The 18896-nt window shown below is 49.8% G+C and overlaps 1 pseudogene; it reads right to left on the reverse strand.

Annotated features, from left to right (window-relative positions):
* LOC102871156 lies at window positions 1–18500 on the reverse strand (annotated as a pseudogene).
* Between the last annotated feature and the right edge of the window lie 396 nt (window positions 18501–18896).

The following is an 18896-nucleotide window of genomic DNA, read 5'->3' on the forward strand; positions in this document are numbered from 1 at the left end:
TCAGTCCACATCTACCCTTCGGCTCATTTTGACAGCGGACTTTATTCTCTTTTGTTTCAGTCTTTCCCGATTCCCTGATCTTCCAAAGGGCAGCATCTTCCTTAGACGGCTGTTTCGGGGCCTGGCTGGCCTCAGGGATGATGTCTCAGATTTTCTGTAGGCAGTCGGTCAGATTCCGGAACTGATAGCGGCTACATTCCGACATCAGGATCAACTCTCCTGCCCTGTTGATCTAATTTTTATGCCTGACGGCGATCTTCTGCCACAGGGGCTCCGCTATCCAGTCGGCAGTGGCCAGATGCAATCTGACTTCAGCCTTGGAATTCACTTTGTTCACATTCTGCCCCCCAGGACCGCTGCTCCGACAGTACGATATTGTCAAGCGATCTATAGGAATGTCATTGCTGGCTTGCTTTCAATCATCCGGGACCATCCACGCGGTCTCTGCCCCCTTGGATTCGGGGCACAGCTTGTCCAGGCTGTGGATGCTCTGGAACTTGGCACCGTCCACGTGCTTGTGCAGAGTCCGGCGGGGACAGCGCGCGAGGGGCGGGAGCAGCCAGGCTCCGCTCGCGGCCCAGTGAAGGGCCCAGGCCGCCACCAGTTGCCGGTCACGGGCACTTTCCAAGTAAATTGTTTTGAAGGGGTTTTTGTGTTTGTTTCCTGAAGAAAGCTGCTTCTTGTTGTTGTTGTTGTTGTTGTTGTTGTTGTTAGGTGTGATGAAGCCACCTCACAGTGACCCTGTGAGAAGCCAGTGTGAATCTCTCTCTACCCTGTGCCGTCACCATCATCTCTGACGTGCCAGAGACTGTTACACTCACTGTTGTGTTTTTTTTTTTTCTTTTTATATCCAATTTCTTGCATTGTGTCTGGACTTTTCTAAGGACATTACACACATCCTTAGGCAACTTCCTACAAAGGATGCTATGACTGGGCCTGTTTTATAGATTAAGGACCTGAGGCTCATGAAGGAGGCGCAGTGACGCAGTGGCTGGATTTGAATCCAGGCTGCCCGACTCCAGTGCTCACAGACACTGATTCTTCTTCTGTCATTCTTTGTCCAACATTTAGATGATAGGAAGAAACGGAAAACACCATGGCTTGGATCTTCATCTTTGCCTTGGACCTTTGCCTTCGTCTTTAAGGCTTATGGGACTGATCCACTCTGAACGCCTCCCTGTTCTGTGAAGAATGCTTCCATCCATGTTTGGGTTTTCACCTTCCCTAACGAAGTTTGCTGCTTCCTTAAAAAGTTGGGAGTAGAAATGCCATTTGATCCAGCAATCCCACTTACGGTTCCCGTGTGCTTTCAAATCAGACCTGATTCACAGCTGACCCTCAAGTGGATTTTCAGACTATAATCTCATGGGAGGTACACACAGCAAGATAAAGGTAAATAATCCAATCGAAAAATGGGCACAGGATATGAACAGACAGTTCACCAAAGAAAACATTCAGATGGCCAACAAACACATGAAGAAATGTTCAAAATCCTTAGCTCTAAGAGAGATGCAAATCAAAACAACTAAGAGATATCATCTCACCCCAGTCAGAATAGCAAAATTTAACAGAACAGCAAGCAACAAATGCTGGAAAGGTTGTGGAGAAACTGGAACCCTGATTCACTGTTGGTGGAAGTGTAAAATGGTGCAACCACTGTGGAAGGCGGTATGGCACTTTCTCAAAAAGTTGCTTTGTAAAGTGGAGCGAGCAGTTTGAACTCGGAGGTGTCTGGTTGGGGAAGAGTCCGGCGGAGATGTGCGGTGATGGGCAGCCGGACCTTCCTCCCTTCCCGCTCTCACATTGTCTCTCCACATCAACCCCACGGGGCTACGGTGCCCACAAGGCGGAGGATAATTCTGCAGCAGATGGCATGCCCATATGTGCCCACCATGCCGGACTCGGGCTGCAAAAGCCAGCTCTTTGAAGAGGGACCTGAGCCTCTCCAGTGCAGAGACCTTGTTTTGGTGACATCAGTGTGCCGCCAAATTGTCTTGTGCTGAGGCCACTCCACTCTAATGAGAACCTTAATTTGTGCTCCAAATTGGATTAAACCCAAACCGCTTGACCCAGATGAATAACAGGCCAAGTACTTAGAGCAGGCAGGAAGGGACTTTCTGTGTTGATCTAGGTTTCTAGAGGAACTGCAGGTACTTAGGATCGCCAGAACCCTGGGGCTGATGTTCCTGTCAAGAAGAAGGAGATTTGCACACACTGCAAACCAGGAGCGTGAGAGGAAAGCAGAGCTCTAGGACTTCAAAGAGCCAGGTGTTCACATGCCCTTGAATCTAGAATGAACTTCAAAGAGCCAGGTGTTCACGTGCCCTTGAATCTAGAATGAACTTCAAAGAGCCAGGTGTTCACGTGCCTTTGCATCTAGGATGGACGTCAAAGAGCCAGGTGTTCACGTGCCCTTGAATCTAGAATGAACTTCAAAGAGCCAGGTGTTCACGTGCCCTTGAATCTCGGATGGACGTCAGACAGCCAGGCTGTTGATGCACCTGTGGAGGAGCACTGTGGACATGCTGTCAGGAGGGACCAGTCCTGGGGAAAGGACACCCCGCTGGGGAAGGTGGCAAAGTGGACGAGAGGAAGCCCGGGCACCATGGACTGACACAGCGGCTGCACCAGCGGGCTAGAGCCCAGAGTCGGTGAGGACCGTGCGGGACAGGCAGAGGTCAGCTCTGCTGTTCACAGGGTCGCTGTAGGTCGTAGTCCACCTGAGGGCACTTAATGTCAATGACAACAGCAAGCTGTGATCTAGCTTGGGTTGATCAAGAAGGAATCATGTCAGTTCACTGCCTTCTTCCTTATTGTCTAAGCAGGGAAGGGATACACAGGAGAGAAAGCTTTGTTACTTAAGCACTGGCTTGGGACAGGCTACTTAAGTAATCCACTTATGAGGGAAACCAAACAGTTTGTTAAGTAACTTTAAAAAGATTTGAGGGGGGGGCTTGTTTTATACAAAGAAAATAGCATTTAAAGACACAATATAAAATCGGAACGAACTCTGGTGGCATAGTCCGTAGAGAACTGCACCGTGAGCCAAAGGCCGGGCCTCCCTGGAGGTTCGAATCTCCCTGCAGCTTGGCGGGAGAAGGTGGACACTCTCCTCTCATGTAACTTACAGCCCAGACGCCCACCAGAGGGTCAGCTAGGCGTGGCTCCAGGTCAACAGCCATGGCTGACCGACTCATAGGAAAGAAAGGACATGGTGCCACGCTTACTATCACTAAAAAAAAAAAACAAGTGCCTTTATGAAAAGTGATTGCTGGAAGTTCACATCATAAAATAAAACATAATTGTCAATAGAAATATAACCCCATTTCAGTGAGCCTGCCCCCCCCCCCGAGTATGAAGTGACAGGTAGAATAAGATGTAAACCTGCTCATAGATCTCTTAGTGAAGTCCCCTTTATCAATTTGTATACAGGATTCTTTATTCTCTACAAATGGCTTTAGGCGTTCTTGCCTCATTTTAGGATTCCAAGTAAAAACCTTCAATAGAGAAAAAAAAATAAAATAAAATAAAATAAAACATAATCATGAAAGTAAGTTTCCTTTGTCTTATGGTTTAGAAAAATATTTATTTATTTGGCAAATATTGACTGAGTGTTAGATAGGAAAAGAATTGAGGGCAAGAGAGAGAAAAAATGAAACTAGTCCCAAGAAACGAACAGGCCTTTGTTTCACAGTGTGAGAGGGACGCCAAGTGACCAGGAGCAGAGAAGGCGCACGGGCGGTCTAGGGCGGCCTCTTTTTATAGGGGTTCTGGGAAGGAATAGGGGAGATGGTATTTCGCTTGGAATCTGGGGCTTTTGTGATCGGGCCCAGAGCCTTATCAAGACCCACTGTCTGGTTTGGCCTTTGACCTGGTTCCTGGTCTGGCATTTGCTGCTCCTGGGTTGCCTTTGATGTTATCAGGTCTCTCAAGGAGTGATCATGCCTGGGGACAACTGCTCGATTTTTCCTCCACTGAGCATCTGTCCTGTGACCACCTCTGACAAGACAGCAGTGCACAGAACAGGCAGAGTCCTGGTTCTCATGGAAATGATGGGCCCAGGGAAGGCACAGCTCTAAGTGCATACGTAGACAGATCGCTGGAGCAAATGAAGAGCGTAACTGTCATGAAGGAAATAACAGACTATGCACATGAAGGGTCTGAGGGGAGGAGCTGCTCCAGGTGGGAGCTGGGAAGAAGCCTCTCTGTGGACGTGGCACCGAGTGCTGAGATCTGGGGTGAGGAGTCAGCCAGCCACGCAGCTGGGCCGCAGAGGGATAGAGGAGGACCTGATGAGAGGAGGATCGAGGCGTGGGTCCACGTCAGAAAGGAGCTTGGATTTCATTATGAACAAGATGGGAGGTCCTGGAGGGCTTCCATTTAAGGTTAGCATAACCTCGTTTATTTGTTTAAAAATCACTATGCCCCATATGGAAACAACCTAATTATCCACCAGCAGGTGAACACATACAATGTGGTATATACACAGAGTGGATTTCTGTTGTTTTGGAAATGAAGGGTGTGAACAAGTTTACCGAGTGGTAATATTGTGTTGGGAAATAATTTTTCACCACACTGAAAAGAAATGGATCACTGAGTGTGTTGTGGGAAGAATTAAACAGAAAACAGTAAGGACACTCTTCCCGAGCCGAGTGAGAGAAGCCATGGCTTGGAGAGGCCGATGGTTTAGGCAGGGTGTTGCTTTGGGTAGGATGGTGGCTTGGGTAGGGTGTGGTTTGGGTATTGGTTTGGGAAGGACAGCAGTTTGAGTAGGATGGTGGCTTGGACTATGGCGGCGTCCAGTAGCTGGAGTGGCATCATTTCAGGACATATTTGAAAGGTGAGTCAGTAGAACCGGGAGGTCAGATGTGAGGACAAGCAGAAACATCCACAGGAATGATTCCTGAGATCCTGCCTTGAGCAAGTGGTGGAACGGTACCGGTACTGCATTTCCCGAGAGAGGCGGGGAAGACTTGATGCACAAACGTGAACTCAAGACGTCTCTGGCTTGAGTGGTGACAAATCTCTCAAGTGGAGATATCAAGGAGGTGGCAGAATGTGTCTCTGGAGCTCAGGGTCAACTGAGAGTCACCTTGAGAGTCAATTGCTGTGGATCTTTGAAGCTGAGATGGATGATAGCACTCAGGAGAGGAGCTGTGTGGACGGGCGGGGCCAGGATGAAGCTCGAGGCATGCTAGCACTTAGAAGCAGAGCCTTGGGGAAGATGCTTGCAGGCAAGAGGACAGGCAGAGTGGCCCACCACACCCAACTCAACCACCTAGAGGGCTCTTCAGTTTTCAGTCTATTTTCCTGATGAAATTGTAGGAGGAAATAACATGAAACTCTCCAATTTTGGCTTTATTTCTACAGCACAGTCACAACCAGTGTAATTTGTGTGAAAGTACTCGGACCTTCTGTTCATCTCCCTGCCCTGTCTCTGGCTCCTGGACGGTCAGTCTTTCTCACTTGAGGTCTCTCCCTGGTCTGGTCCCTTCCATGTCAGTTTTGTCTGATCTGGCACTGCTGCCTCTCCTCTGTCAATGACTCTGCAAATTAGAGAAGTTCCTCAAATTTCCTAATCTTCATGCAATCTTGCTTCTTTTGCAAGAATGTTAGTTTTACTCTGTCACCAATTTTTACTTTATTTGCATTCTTGTTGTATCCCAAGAACATTACAGATATTAATAAGCAAAGACTTTGACCCAATAGGCAGGGGGCAAAAGCTTGGTTTTAGAAGGGAAGAAGCTCAGTTTATTGGAGCGGTTTGGGGGGGTTGGTTTCTTTGTCAGATAACAGTAGCTAAGTAGCTTTTTCTTACTTCATTGTGGCTAAGGGAACAGCAGTAGAAGCCATTTCTAGGCTTATCTTCCAGAAGCTTCCCTCAAATGGCCCTTCTGTGGCTGGATGCAGATGACAATGGGGCCCAGAAGAACAGCAAAAGCTGGAACCCTGAGATACTGCCTGGAAGAGAGCACCCCACAATATGGACATCTACTCTGATGTACTGCTGTCTGACCTAGAAGGAAAACCCTACTGCACCCAACTATTGAAAGCCTGAGTCTGCTCATTCTTATGGTTTCTTATTATCCTGTTTTAATTAATACACCTTTCTACTGTAGTCTTTAATATGGATTGAAGCTCCAACATCAAGAAGACAACAATTCTCACCACTGGGCCAATTGGCAGCACCATGATAGATGGAGAAGAGATTGAGGTTGTTAACAATTACAGCTTGCTCAGCTCCACAGTCAACAGTCTTGGCACCAGCAGTCAGGAAATCAAAAGACTAATTGCACTGGGGAAATCTGCTGTCAGGGACCTCTCCAGAGTACTAAAAAAAGCAATGATGTCAGTCTAGAGACTAAGGTGCTCCTGATTCAGGTCTTGGTCTTCACAACTACTTGCTCTGTGTCAGAGAGCACCTTAGTCTCTAGACTGACATGGTCCCCTGTGTGACAACTTCGTTCCTTCTTATGGATGAAGGATAGTCCACTGACTGCACACACCATCCTTTGCCACTTGTCTGTTGTTGAACATCTGGCTGGTTTCCAGCTTTCGGGGACAGTGAAGATTTGTGGACACACAGCAGCCGGTGTGGAGTGGGCTGGCTGCGTCATGTGGCCGTTCTGTGTTCCACGGAATGAGTAACTGCCAGGCTTGCTGCTCCCTTGCACATTCCTCTAGTCTCGGAGAAGGGTTCCAAGGTCTTCACACCTCCACCAGCATTTATGACTTTTCCTGCCTCCTGTGTTCTGGTTGAGTACGGCCATCCAACTAGGTGTGAGGTGGTATTTCACTGTGTCTGTGCTGGTTTGAACCCAACTAGAGGTTCAGCAGAGAGAAAGATCTGTTCTCATAAATGATTGAAATGAAGAAAAAAAGTTCCTTTTTCTGTCAAGCTGATGCCATTCCATAGATTCCAATGTCCAGCCCGACAGGTTCTTCAAGACCATAAATGTTTATGGAGGCAGGAGGCATATCTCTCCCCCTTGGAGCATCTGAGGAGTTGAAACCACCCACCCTTCAGTTAGCAGAAAAATGATTAATGCCTGTGCCACCAGGCTTCTTCCAAGGAAGAACTTAAGTCCTGAAGAGAGGAGTCTCAGCACAGCAAGGGGTGCATTGTCTGTCGAAACCTTGGCACAGCCAGATAGGGGAGTCCTCTCTTGTCCTATCTCTCTGCCCTGCTCAACTCCGTTCCTAGACAGATTCACTCGGGGGTGGGGTGGGGAGAACTAGCCTTCAGCAGGTCCAGCGTTTCTTAGGAACCAGCATAACCAGTCCGGCCCTGCATCTCCTCACACTCTCATTCCTGGAACTGACTCTTCAGGAACTGACTCGCGTCACATATCCATCCCGCAATCAATGACTGAGACTGGAGGGAGGGAGTGCATCTCCTGCTGGGCCTGACCCTGCCCGTGATGACAGGAGGACGCAGGAGACCACGGAAGCGTGGCCTTTCAGCCATGCAGTAAGACTTCCAGGTGGGGTGGAAGGCTGTGTACTCAGTGCTGTCAGCCGTGAAGCTGGAACCACGTCATCGCCGACCCTCCGGTGGGTTTCTGAGGCTGTAACTAGCACTAGAGGAGACTGTCCATCTGGGATGGAGACGCTGAGTTGGCAGCTCAGCCCCCTACACGCTGTGTCCTCTGTGTCCCAGACAATGGGCTAGAGCAGCCACGAGGAGCTGGGGCAGAGACGGCAGCGAGAACGGCCTTTCCTCCTCGGTGGACCGAGAACAGAAGTGCAACGCTTGGGCTACGTATTGCTCAAACGCAGCGCCCCAAAGCGCTCCCCATTCAGTCGTCTCCCACAGGTCTGAGCTCAGCTGGGCGGTTCTTCTGTTGCGTTCAGCGGGGCTGCAGAAGGCCCGCTGGGAGGGCTGCCCTCTGACGCTGTTGGCCAGAGACTTGTTTGTCTAGCCCCTCAGTTCTGCCCTGTGGTCCTACTCTGTGGCCTGCGTTTCTCTGAGCCTGGTGGCTGGAATCCAAAAGAGAGCAAGCAGATGCCACTGCACTTCTCAAGACCTCGGCTCGAAAGTCCTAGAATCTCAATCCATCCTGTCCCAGTTTATTGCTAGAGAGGTCTCGGAGCTGCAGGTTTGAGGGGCATGGTGTAGAGGGGCAGGAAAGGACTGTGAGAGCTGTGGACACGGTGAAGGAGAGAGGCCCGCACGGTGGAGCAGGGCGGGCGGGCAGGGGCTACACCCAGACCACTTCAGCCTCGGCCTTCCCTCTGCCTGCTTTTGTGAACAAGGTTTACTGACACGCACGCGGTCACTGTCTCTGGCGGCGTTTGTGGCCCAGCAGCAGGGCTGAGGACGCCCATGGGGACATGGCTCCACAGCCTGACTCACTGACCACCTGAGTCACTGCGGGAAATGTGTCGATTCCTAGACTAGATCACGAGGTGCGTTATAACTCCCGACAAGGAATTTTAATTTGGCTCGTCATCTGATAGGCGGCCACTGGAGGGTCTTAAACCAGGGAGTCATAGGCTTTGGCCCACCCTTGTGTGTGTTTTTTTAAAATTAACTTTAGTGAAAGTTTACAAAGACTTTGGATTTCCATTCATTCATTCATTGTTGCACTTTTCTCCCTGCCCACCCCTCCCTCCCCCTAACTCGCTCTTCTCTTTGAAAAGTAAAAGAAAAATTCTTTCATTGTTTTACAATCCCTCCCCCAAGTCCACTCCACTATGCAGCTTTCACTGTGGACTCCTGTCGTGACAATATTACCTAATCATATATACCTTTTAAACAATTTTCTCCCTTATCTGTTTCAATGCAGTATACATACTTTATCCCATCTTTCTCAGTCTTTCCCCAACCCCAGTGTCAGTCCCGTTTTACAACAGTGGCACTATGAAGTATTTGTCCTTTTGTGATTGATAGATTTCACTCAGCATAATGTCCTCCAGGGCCTCATTAGCATTTTAAAAGGATTCTTGACAGTGATTTTCCTGACGCAAAATACCTTTTTATTTTATTTATTTATTTTTTTTTTTACTGCTGCCATGAAGGGTATTTGAACTATCAACCTTTCTGTTAGCAGTGGGCTAGGATGGTTATGCCACCAGAGTTCTTTCATCACTTCTTGTTGTTAAGTGCTGTTGAGTCAAGTATGGCCCACAGCGACCCTGTGGACAGATCTGGACCCTGTCCTATCCGGCGCCATCCTCACACTTCCTGACACTCTAGAGCCCATTGCAGCAGTCACCGTGTCAATCCACCTGGTCCAGGGGCTTCCTCCTTCAGCGATCCCCCACCTGTCCAAGCATCATGCCTCTCTCCAAGGAACAGCCCCTCCCAGTAACATGCCTGAAGTGTGTGAGGTGAAGCCGCATTCTCTGTGACGCCACAGAGCACTTCAGCTATTTCATCTTTCCAAGACATACGTGTTCTCTTGGCCGTCCGTGGGCTGTTCAGCACTCTTCTCCAACACCACAGCTCAAAGGTCTTAGTTCTTCTTCAATCATCCTTACTTATTGTCCGGCTCTCCATAGTAAGTGATCAGAAAGACCATGGTCTGAATCAAATGCACTTTAGTCCTCAAACTGACATCATTACTCCTCAAGAATTTGGAGAGGTCCCTGACTACAGACTTTCCTAGCATTAAACGTCTCCTGACTTCCTGGCTGCTGGTACCAAGGGATTGTGGATCCAAGTAAAAATGAAGTTGTTGACAGTTTCAATCTCATCTCCATTTAACATGATGTTGCCTATAGGTCCAGTGGTAAGTATATTTGTTTTCTTGATGTTGAGATGCAATCCATATTGAAGGCAGTATTCTCTGATCTTCTGTTCAAGTCCTCCCCACTTTCAGCAAGCAAGGTTGTGTCATCTGGATAACAAGAGGTGCAGACCAACCCTCTTAGGTGTTTGTCTTTCCTGGAGTTATAAAAAGATGAATATATACTCAACATAGAAACTGAATTCCTACTCATTAATTAATTTAGTGGAACTGTGTCACTTGCTTAAGTCGCTTCCCCTCCATAAGCCACGTCTGTCTCATCTGTGGGCTGATGGCGACGGGATCTACATGGCGGGGTTCTGAGTTAAACAACTAACGCACGAGAAGGGCTGCACAGGCAGGCAGCCTCCTCCATTAAGACTCAGCCTGGGACACGAGAGGGAGGGTTGGCAGGAGGTAGCATCGCTCGCACAGAAGCCACTTTGGATTCTGGTTTCGGTACCGTGGAGACCTGTGAGCATGCCTGAGCCTTCCTGCAAAATCAAATGGCAAAGAAGATTCCTGGACACACACCCCCACCCCCGGTCTCCCAGCTCACACTTCAGAGGGGCAATGTTCTCAAGTCCCAGGCTTGGGAAAGTCACGTGTTGACACAGAAACCTGAGTGCTCCCTGGGCTCCAACTTCCCTCTGAACCTCTCCAAGGCTTTCGGCATCTTGTACACTTGGCTTGACCATCCCACTGAGGATGGACGTCGACACCCACCCCCCAGCCTCGTCTTCTCACGCTTTGAAGACTTCACTGTGGAAGTGACTCTGAGGGGGAAATTCCTGGCCCTCCAGCCCCAGTCTGGATCCATTTTTATCGTGGCTGTGACCATTTCCAAAGCCTCGGCTCACACTGGTTCTATGCCCCAGCCCCCTGATCCTCTGGGCCAGCTTGCTCAGAATCTGAAGAGGCCACAACACCATCTCCTTGTCCTGCCCTTAACCTGTGGCACTCACTTAACCAGGAGACACATTTCAACCCTCAACGTGCACAGAGCAGGCACCAGCTGTCCTCTCTCCAATTTCTGCTCATGGTTTTAGCCCCCTGTACTGGAGTGGAGCTTGGTGCCTCTGTCCTTTCAACGGAGATGTTTCTAGGAGCAGATCCCCCAAGTTTCTGTTTTTCTGAGGGCCTGCTGCATGGACCTCAACCTGTAACCTTTCTGCTGGCAGCTGAGCGGGTTACCTGTTTGCAGCACCCAGAGGTTCCAGGCACAAACACCTGGGAGCAGGAAGGGAAACGTGGTTACACCCACTGCAGGCACAAGGTGCGGGCAGGGCAGGCGCCCTTCCTGACACGGGGCGGGCACCGTGCTGTGTGCAGGCGGGCAATTCCAACCCACGGCTCACAGGCACAAGGTGCGGACAGGGCAGGTGTCCTTCCTGACACGGGGCGGGCACCGTGCTGTGCGTGGGTGGCCAACTCCAACCCACGGCTCCCCATGGCTGGTGGTGTCGTGTATCATCGAGTCAGAACCAACCCACAGCTGACCGTCTAGCAGTGAGCGCCACGCTGTGTGCTGCTGGCCAACTCCAACCCACGGCACCATACGGTTGTTGTGCCATGGAGTCGGAACCGACCCACAGCTGACCCTCTATCGGGTTTTAGAGGCAGTTAATCACGCGGCAGGAGGCTTCCCGTCCTTCTCCCATGGAGCGGCTGGAGGATTCACACTGCCTGCCTTTGGGATTGCAGCGCAGCTTGTTTCCACGAGGCCAGCAGAGCTCCCTCACAGGAGAGAGCGAAGCCGCCCACAGGGTTTCTAAAGCCGTGATCTCTGTGGGAGCAGGACGCTCCTAGTGTGCTTTCCTATAGAAAGGGGGTCCTCACCACTGACCCTTCCATTAGCCACGCAACGCACGTAACAGGGGCAGCACCCGGGCTCCCGTGGGGGGTTTACCATGGAATGACGAGCCCAGATAATCCCAGTTATTACCAACTGTCCTCACCGAGGACCTAACTGTGGGAGAGGAAAGAGTAGGAGAAAGGATAAAAGAGCAGTGGGTCCACTCAGACACCCGTGTGCCCGGCGACCACTGTCACTCTCAGGAAGGCAGGGCGGACAGCGGTCAGCATGTTGAAGGGGAGTTCCAACAACAACCGACACACCCCAGTCACCGGCTGCCTGCTTCCGGGCTGGGAAGACCCTGTTCTCTTTTTTGAATGTGGGAGTCTACAGACCTGATACCATTACAGTGTTTCTGGGGAAAAGAAATGGTTTTCCAGTTACAGTATTCCAAAAGAGACCGGGCTGATGAACTACAGCGGAGAAAGACAGACGGTATCTGATCATCCACATTCCACTCTCTCGCAACTAACAGCAGATTGATGCTGCTGCTGCTTCTGGGTACATTAATCGGAACTGACCCGTAGCTGAGCCTCCAGGGGGGTTTCACGGGCAGTTCATAGTATGGGAAGAGACTGACCATCGTTTTCCCATGGAGCAACAGGTGGATTTGAACCATGTACCTTCAGAATTGCAGCACAGCTTCTTACCACTAGGCCACCAGAGCTCCCTAACAGCAGATTAGAATCTGTCACTGCATCTGTGGAAACACTGACAGTACTTCAAAGAAGTACATCATCCCAAATTGGATGGCTTTTCCCCACCTCCAAACAAATCTAACCCCAAAGTCCACTCCAGACACAGGAGACCATCCCGAACTACAGACCCCAGCCCTGGAACACCATCGTTTCCAGATAGCTGCTGGTGGCCTCAGCTGAGTGGCTGTAACGGTCTTATCACCCTACTACCGCACGTCATTACAGGGGCTCTTTGCAAAGACGAAGGGTGACTTCCCCATAGAGGATGCAGCCTTTTATCCCAAACCTCACTTCGTAATTGTGCTTTCACGGAGGCTCCCTTCCTCACAGCCTTCATTTCACACACCTGCTCTCTGTGCTTGCCCTGAGGACCTGCTACTTGGCAAGCCTTGTGACTTGAGCACGTCAATTAACCTACTTGTTCCCAAATGTGCTTTAATAGATCACAATTCAACATATACCTTTGCACGGAATTTAAAAAAAATTGTGGTGAATATAATGAATTTGAAAAATTCATTACTCGCCCAATGAGAAGCGACAGGTCAGAGCTGCCCCTCCCCAGGTTTTTGGAACACACCTTCACAAGACCTTAATCAGCAGCATGATTAAATTCAGGGTGTGGAACCGTTCTCCTGCTCTCTCTCCAAATCGTTTCACCACCTTAAAATAAAGTGCGTGCTTTCTACGTAAAATCTCCCCCTCTGTCCCCACCCCTGTGTGTTAGGTCCTGCTGAGTCGAGTGTGTCTTATGAACAACAGATCTGAACTCAGTCATCTCCTGTGACATTCTCATCATCTCTGCCGCGCTCAATCCCATTGCAGTTACCATATCAATCCCACTCGATGTAAATCTTCCTCTCTTTCTCGACTCTCCCCACTTCCAAGCATGACATCCTTCTACAAGGAACAGCCTCTCCTAGCAACATGCACAAAGCTCCCCCAGCCTTGCCTCCAAGGACCACTCTGGCTGCACTTTCTCCAAAACTGTTCTGTTGGCCGTCCATGGGATATTCAGTACCTTTCTCCCACATCACAGCTCAAAGGCCTCAATTCCTCTGTCATCCTTATTCACTGTCCAGCTCCCAGAGGCAAAGCAAGTGACTGAAAACACTGTGGCATGAATCAGAGGCACCTTAGTCCTCAAACTAATATCACTCTTATTTGTTATGTGCTGTCAAATCTTTTGTGACTCATAGTGACCCTATGTATCACAGCTCTGAACCCTGCTCTATCCTGAGCCGACCTCATTGTCTCTGACACACTGACCCCTATTACCCAAGTCACTGAGTCCACCCATCTCACCCAGGGTCTTCCTCTCTTGCATTGTCCCTCCACCTTTTCAAACCTGATGTGCCTCTCCAAGGACTGGTCCCTCTTAGCAACATGCCCAAAGTATGTCAGATGGAGCTTCAAAATCCTTGCCTCTAAGGAGCAGCCTGGTTTCACCCTCTCCAGAGTGAACCTGTCTGTTCTAGAAGTTCATGGTATATTCAACAGTCTCCTTCAGCATCACAGCTCTAAGGCATCAATTCTTCTTCCAACATTCACTGTCCAGTTTTCTGGTGAATGCATAGCAAGTAATTGTGAAGACTATGGCCAGGATCAGGCACACCTTAGTCTCCAGACTGACATCATTGCTCTTCAGTACTCTGGAGAGGTTCCTGAGAGTAGATTTTTCCCAATGCAATTTGTATTTTGATTTCCTGGCTGCTGGTACCAAGAGTATTGATTGTGGACCAGGAAAGCTGAAGCTGTTAATCTCAATCTCTTCACCATCTATCATGATGCTTCCAATCGGTCCAGTGGTGAGAATCTTTGTTTCCTTGATGTTGAACTGCAATCCATATAGAAGGCTGCAGTCCTTGACCTTCTGTAGCTGATGCCTCAGGTCCTCCTCTGTTTTGGCAAGCAAGATTGTGTTTTGTTATAATGCAGGTGTTGTTGCCCCTTAATAATTAGGAGAGGTCCCTGACTGCAGACTTTCCCAGTGCAATACGTCTCCTGATCAGGACTGCTGGTACCAAGGGTGTTGATTGTGGATCCAAGTAAGATGAAGTTGTTGGCAGTTTCAATCTTTTCTCCATTTATCAGGTCCAGTGGTGAGAATTTGTGTTGACTTGATGTTGAGATGCCATCCATAATGAAGGCTTATGAGACCAGAAGAAATTGGATGGTGCCCAGCAACTACTGTGGTCCAACATTCCATAGATCAAAAGAACATTCAGAAGAGAACTTCAGATTCTCATGAAACTCTAGATTTCTTGGAGCCATGGAGAGTGGATAAATGCCTGAAACTGTTGCTTGAGGTTGTCTTTTACCCTAAGCCAAAAATATCCTATTATTTTCAAATCAAATAATGGTTTACCTTAACAAGGAGAAAAATGTCTGCCTTGAACATGATGTTCTTTTAAGATCTCCAATGGCTCAGTAGCAACTCAAAAGATTAGACAGGCATTTTGGTGGAACCAGTGAGTTTATGGCAATGATGGAGGAACAACTCAAGGGAGGAGGGTAAAAATTGTTGTGTAGTATTGGGCAAGTCATTGCCAGAGACTTATCCCAATTACTGAGGAGCAATGATGTCAGTATGAGGACTAAGGTGTACCTGATTCAGGTCATGGTCTTTTCATCACTTGCTTTGCTGTGCCTGTGAGAGCTGGACCAAGAATAAGGATGATAGATGAATTTACGTCTTTATGCCGCGTCACTGGAGAAGAGTACAGAATATCTCATGGACTGCCAAAAGGGTAAATAGGTCTTGGAGAAGGTGCAGCCAGAACGTTCCTTAGAGACTAAGATGATAAAGCTTCATCTCACATACTTTGGGCTAGTTGTTAGGGGAAGCTATTTCTTGGAGAGGAACATCATGCTAGGGAAAGTGGAGCCATGGAAAAAGAGAGGAAGATCCTGAACCAGGTGGACCACCATGGAGACCACTGCAATGGGCTTGAGGGTATCAGAGCTGATGAGGACGGCACGGGACAGGCCAGAGTTCAGATCTGTCATTCACCAGGTCACTGTGAGTCATACTCGACTCGACGGCGCCTAATAACAGGAAGCTCTAGAACACAATCAAGGCCACTAAATGGAACATGTAGAAACTCTCGAATTGGTGACCGCACTGCTGTGTATTCTCAGCAATAAAATGAATTTTAGAAAAACAAAATACAATTGGAATAAAAAGGGCGTGCATTTTTTAAAAATCTCCTTTTTCTTTTCCAGTGATTTCTCATACTCTCTGACCTGCCCATAACCCCACAGTGTCTGTGACGGGGGGGGACAGTGGAGGCTGCAGCTCCTACCCTGGGAGGGAGGGCATGGAGTGGACTTGATCTCAGAGCCACCAGGGAGAATCCTCCGCCCGCCTCTCTCCTCCCAAGGTCCTCCCTCCTCCCACCACCGGCAGCTGGAGGCTCCACGCAGGGCGTCTGGCAGAACTCTGCCTCCCAGAAAACAGCTCAGACGAGTAATTATTCCAAACCCGTCCATTTTCTGATCTTTCTCCAGCCCTTCTGGGGATGACTCATTCTGCAAAGGGAACAGCTTGCTGGGTTTTTCCATGACGACCTTTTCTGTTTGTTGTGATTGTTTTCCAGAGCCTTTTGTCTTTGCAAGGTTATCACCCGGAAAGCGATGTCCTTCTTGAACGGGGCCACGTTCCTCTCCGCTGACCATGAGGGCCTGAGTGTGCTCACGTTCATCCCTTCCCTACTCCTGAGTACACTGCCAACCCAAAGGTAGGCAGTTAAAATCCCCCAGCTGCTCCACGGGAGACAGACGGGCAGTCTCCTTCCATGATTTACAGACCCTGAAAACCCCTGGAGGGTCAGCTATGTATCAGTTCAGACTCGATGGCACACAGCAACAACACCGTCCAATGATGGTGGAGTGGAGAGAGATTTGGGGGACAAGCAGAGTGTGTTTCTGTCCTAGCTGTTACTGGCTAGCTGTGACATTGTCCCTGAGCAGTACAGCCTCTCAAGCCCATGGTGTGGTTGTCAAGGGCCAGCGAGTTCAATCTGACTCATAACGGCCCCATGAGCTGAGTAAATATGCCCCAGGCGTTTTCTGAGGCCTCTGTCTCTCCAAAAGCAGAAGTCCCTGGGCCTAGTTGTTCCAACGGGGCTTCTGAGTCAGTTGGAATGAGGACTTCAGTTCATTCCACGTTAGCCCCCAGCTAGGAATTTGCCTTTCCACCCAAGGTCCCATCTGGAGGCCTGGTGGCCAGGAGTTATAATCCAGACTAGTAGCTGCGAACCCAAAGGTGCAATGTTCAAGTCCACCAACTGCCACAGAAGGAAGGTGGGCAGTCTCCTCCCTTGTGATTTACTGTCTCTGAAAAGCCCCTGGCGGGTCAGCTCTGTGTCTGCTCCGACTCACCATCACACAACAACAAAGTCCAGGTATGTGGCATCAGAATCTACAGTCCCCGGATCCCCAGGTGACTCGTGTATACATTTATCTTGTTGAGATATAGATTCTGGTTGGACAAACCGGAATGGAAAGGCAAATTCTCAGCAAGAAACCAAAGCAGAATGAACTGGCTGGATGCTAGCACTGCTGTCAGCAGCTGGGGTGTTTAACTCTTCATCACCAGGGTTCCCTGACCTCAAATACTTTAAATAAACAAACCCCCAAAACCTTCCTGCCTTGGGGTCAGTTCCTTCTCTTGGTGATTTGATTTCTGAGGCTATAGGGGTTTTTTTTCCTTTTCATTAATTTACAAAATTCTAATACAAATTTGAACAAATTCTTTCCATTTCCCTCACCCCGCCCATCAAATTGTACAACCCAATGATTAATCCCCTCTTCCCCCTGCACATCCACATCCCTCTGCTTCCAGTCTGAGGCTGTAAATCTTAACAGGAGACAGCTCATCTGTGGACGGATGGGGATATATGCGAATGGGGTGTGTAAGCTTGTCCACAGGGGATTGGCTAATTCACCACTAAATCGAGTGATCCAACAGCAGAGTGTGAGGCTCTTCCCCACCAGCAATGAAGAAGCAGGAGAACGTGGTGTCCCCTTCAGAACCAGAGGTTCCCGGGCTGGTTAGACGAGGGTCTATGGGAGCGGCAGCCACAGCAGAGAACCAGAGGCCTGATGTGAGACGGGACCTGGGGACAGCTGCACCGTGGCACCAGAGCTAAAAGCCTTTACCCAAGTCGGCCGGACAACTGGTGCGGTGGGGGGGGAGGTGACAGGGACAGGGAAGGAGGCATAAGTGGCAGGACCGAGAGCTTTGTAACGCTGGCCGAAAGCCTCGAGGCTCAAGGCTGAGGCACCTGTGTGTGCATTCCACAAGCTGTCTTGCTAACCTGCATTATAACCTCTTGACTTCCCAACGTGGTTCTGAGTCGGCTGTGAGCTACAGCCTCAGATTTTGGGCCCAGTAAAGCTGTAAGCTTGGGGTGGGGATGGGTCAAAGGAGGTGCAGGAGTGTGAGGGCGGGGGTGAGGAAGAGACAGCCTGGCCTCAGGAGAACTGGTTTTGTGTTGATGTTACTGAGGACAGTGGCCTTTGTGCAGTTGGCAAAGGTCGGATGGCCATGCTCACGCGGCCCTTGGGCTCCTTCCCATCATCAGATGCGTGTGAACTCTTGGAGACCCGCTGCTGTAGCCCTGTGACCAGCAGCACGGCGTGCATGGGTTACAGCACCGGAGCTCCAGCCTCAGCTCAGAACCAGAGACCCTGACGAAGTCTATCCACTGAAGCAGGAAGGCTGGGGCTGAGGTATCACCACAGGGAGTTAATTGTCAGAGCTGTCAGGCAGAGATCAAGGGAGTTCCCTGTAATTACTATTGTTTCAGCCTAAATACTCTGCTTTCTTTTTCTGCAAGTAATTGCTGTTTTTCTGGGTGATAGGTCGTGGGTGGAGACTACTTTGACTTCACGTGACTAAGCACAGCCCGCATCACAGTGTGTTCTCCAGCTTGCCTGCTGCTGCCATTGTGTCTGCTGTGTCCATGCTGGGCTCGGGCCACTGTGACGGCCATCGAGTCTGCTCTCCACACCCACGAGACCTTTCCAAACCAGGGGTCCGTCTCAGGACCCTCTCGCTGCATGCAGCTCCTGTTTTCAGTAGAAGGATGCAAAGCCCTTGCCCTGCGTCCTACCCTCGCCCCCGGCCATGCCCTCGCCCTCGCAGGCCTCTGATGCCTCTGCTTCCTGTGCATGGCTCTGCAGACGGTCCAGCTCATGGCCCCTGTCGGTCATCTGCCACCCTCTGCCTACAAAGCTCCTGCTCTCCTCTGAGGCAGCGTCTGCCTCCTCCCGGGGGCCCTTTACTCCATGTCCTGAGAATCTCCCTTCCTGGCTTCCTGAGCTAAAGCTGCCCTGTCCTCTCCTCTCACTTGTTCCACGCTCCACAGTGGTGTTTTTGTTGTCAGGTGCCATTGGCTTTAGTGTGACCCAGAGTGACCCTGGGAACAACAGATCTGAACCCTGTCCTCCGCTGTTCCTCCTTCACAATCTTGGTCACACTCAAGTCTATGACGGCAGTCACTGTGTCAATCCGTCTCACTGAGGGTCTTCCTCTCCTTCACCGACTGTCCATCCTTTGAAGCATTATGTCCCTCTCCAAGGAATAGACTCTCCTAGCAACACAGCCAA

The sequence above is a fragment of the Elephantulus edwardii genome, unplaced genomic scaffold (genome assembly GCF_000299155.1).
Source record: "Elephantulus edwardii isolate Elephantulus edwardi_28Jun2011 unplaced genomic scaffold, EleEdw1.0 scaffold00027, whole genome shotgun sequence".
NCBI classification, from domain to species: Eukaryota; Metazoa; Chordata; class Mammalia; order Macroscelidea; family Macroscelididae; genus Elephantulus; species Elephantulus edwardii.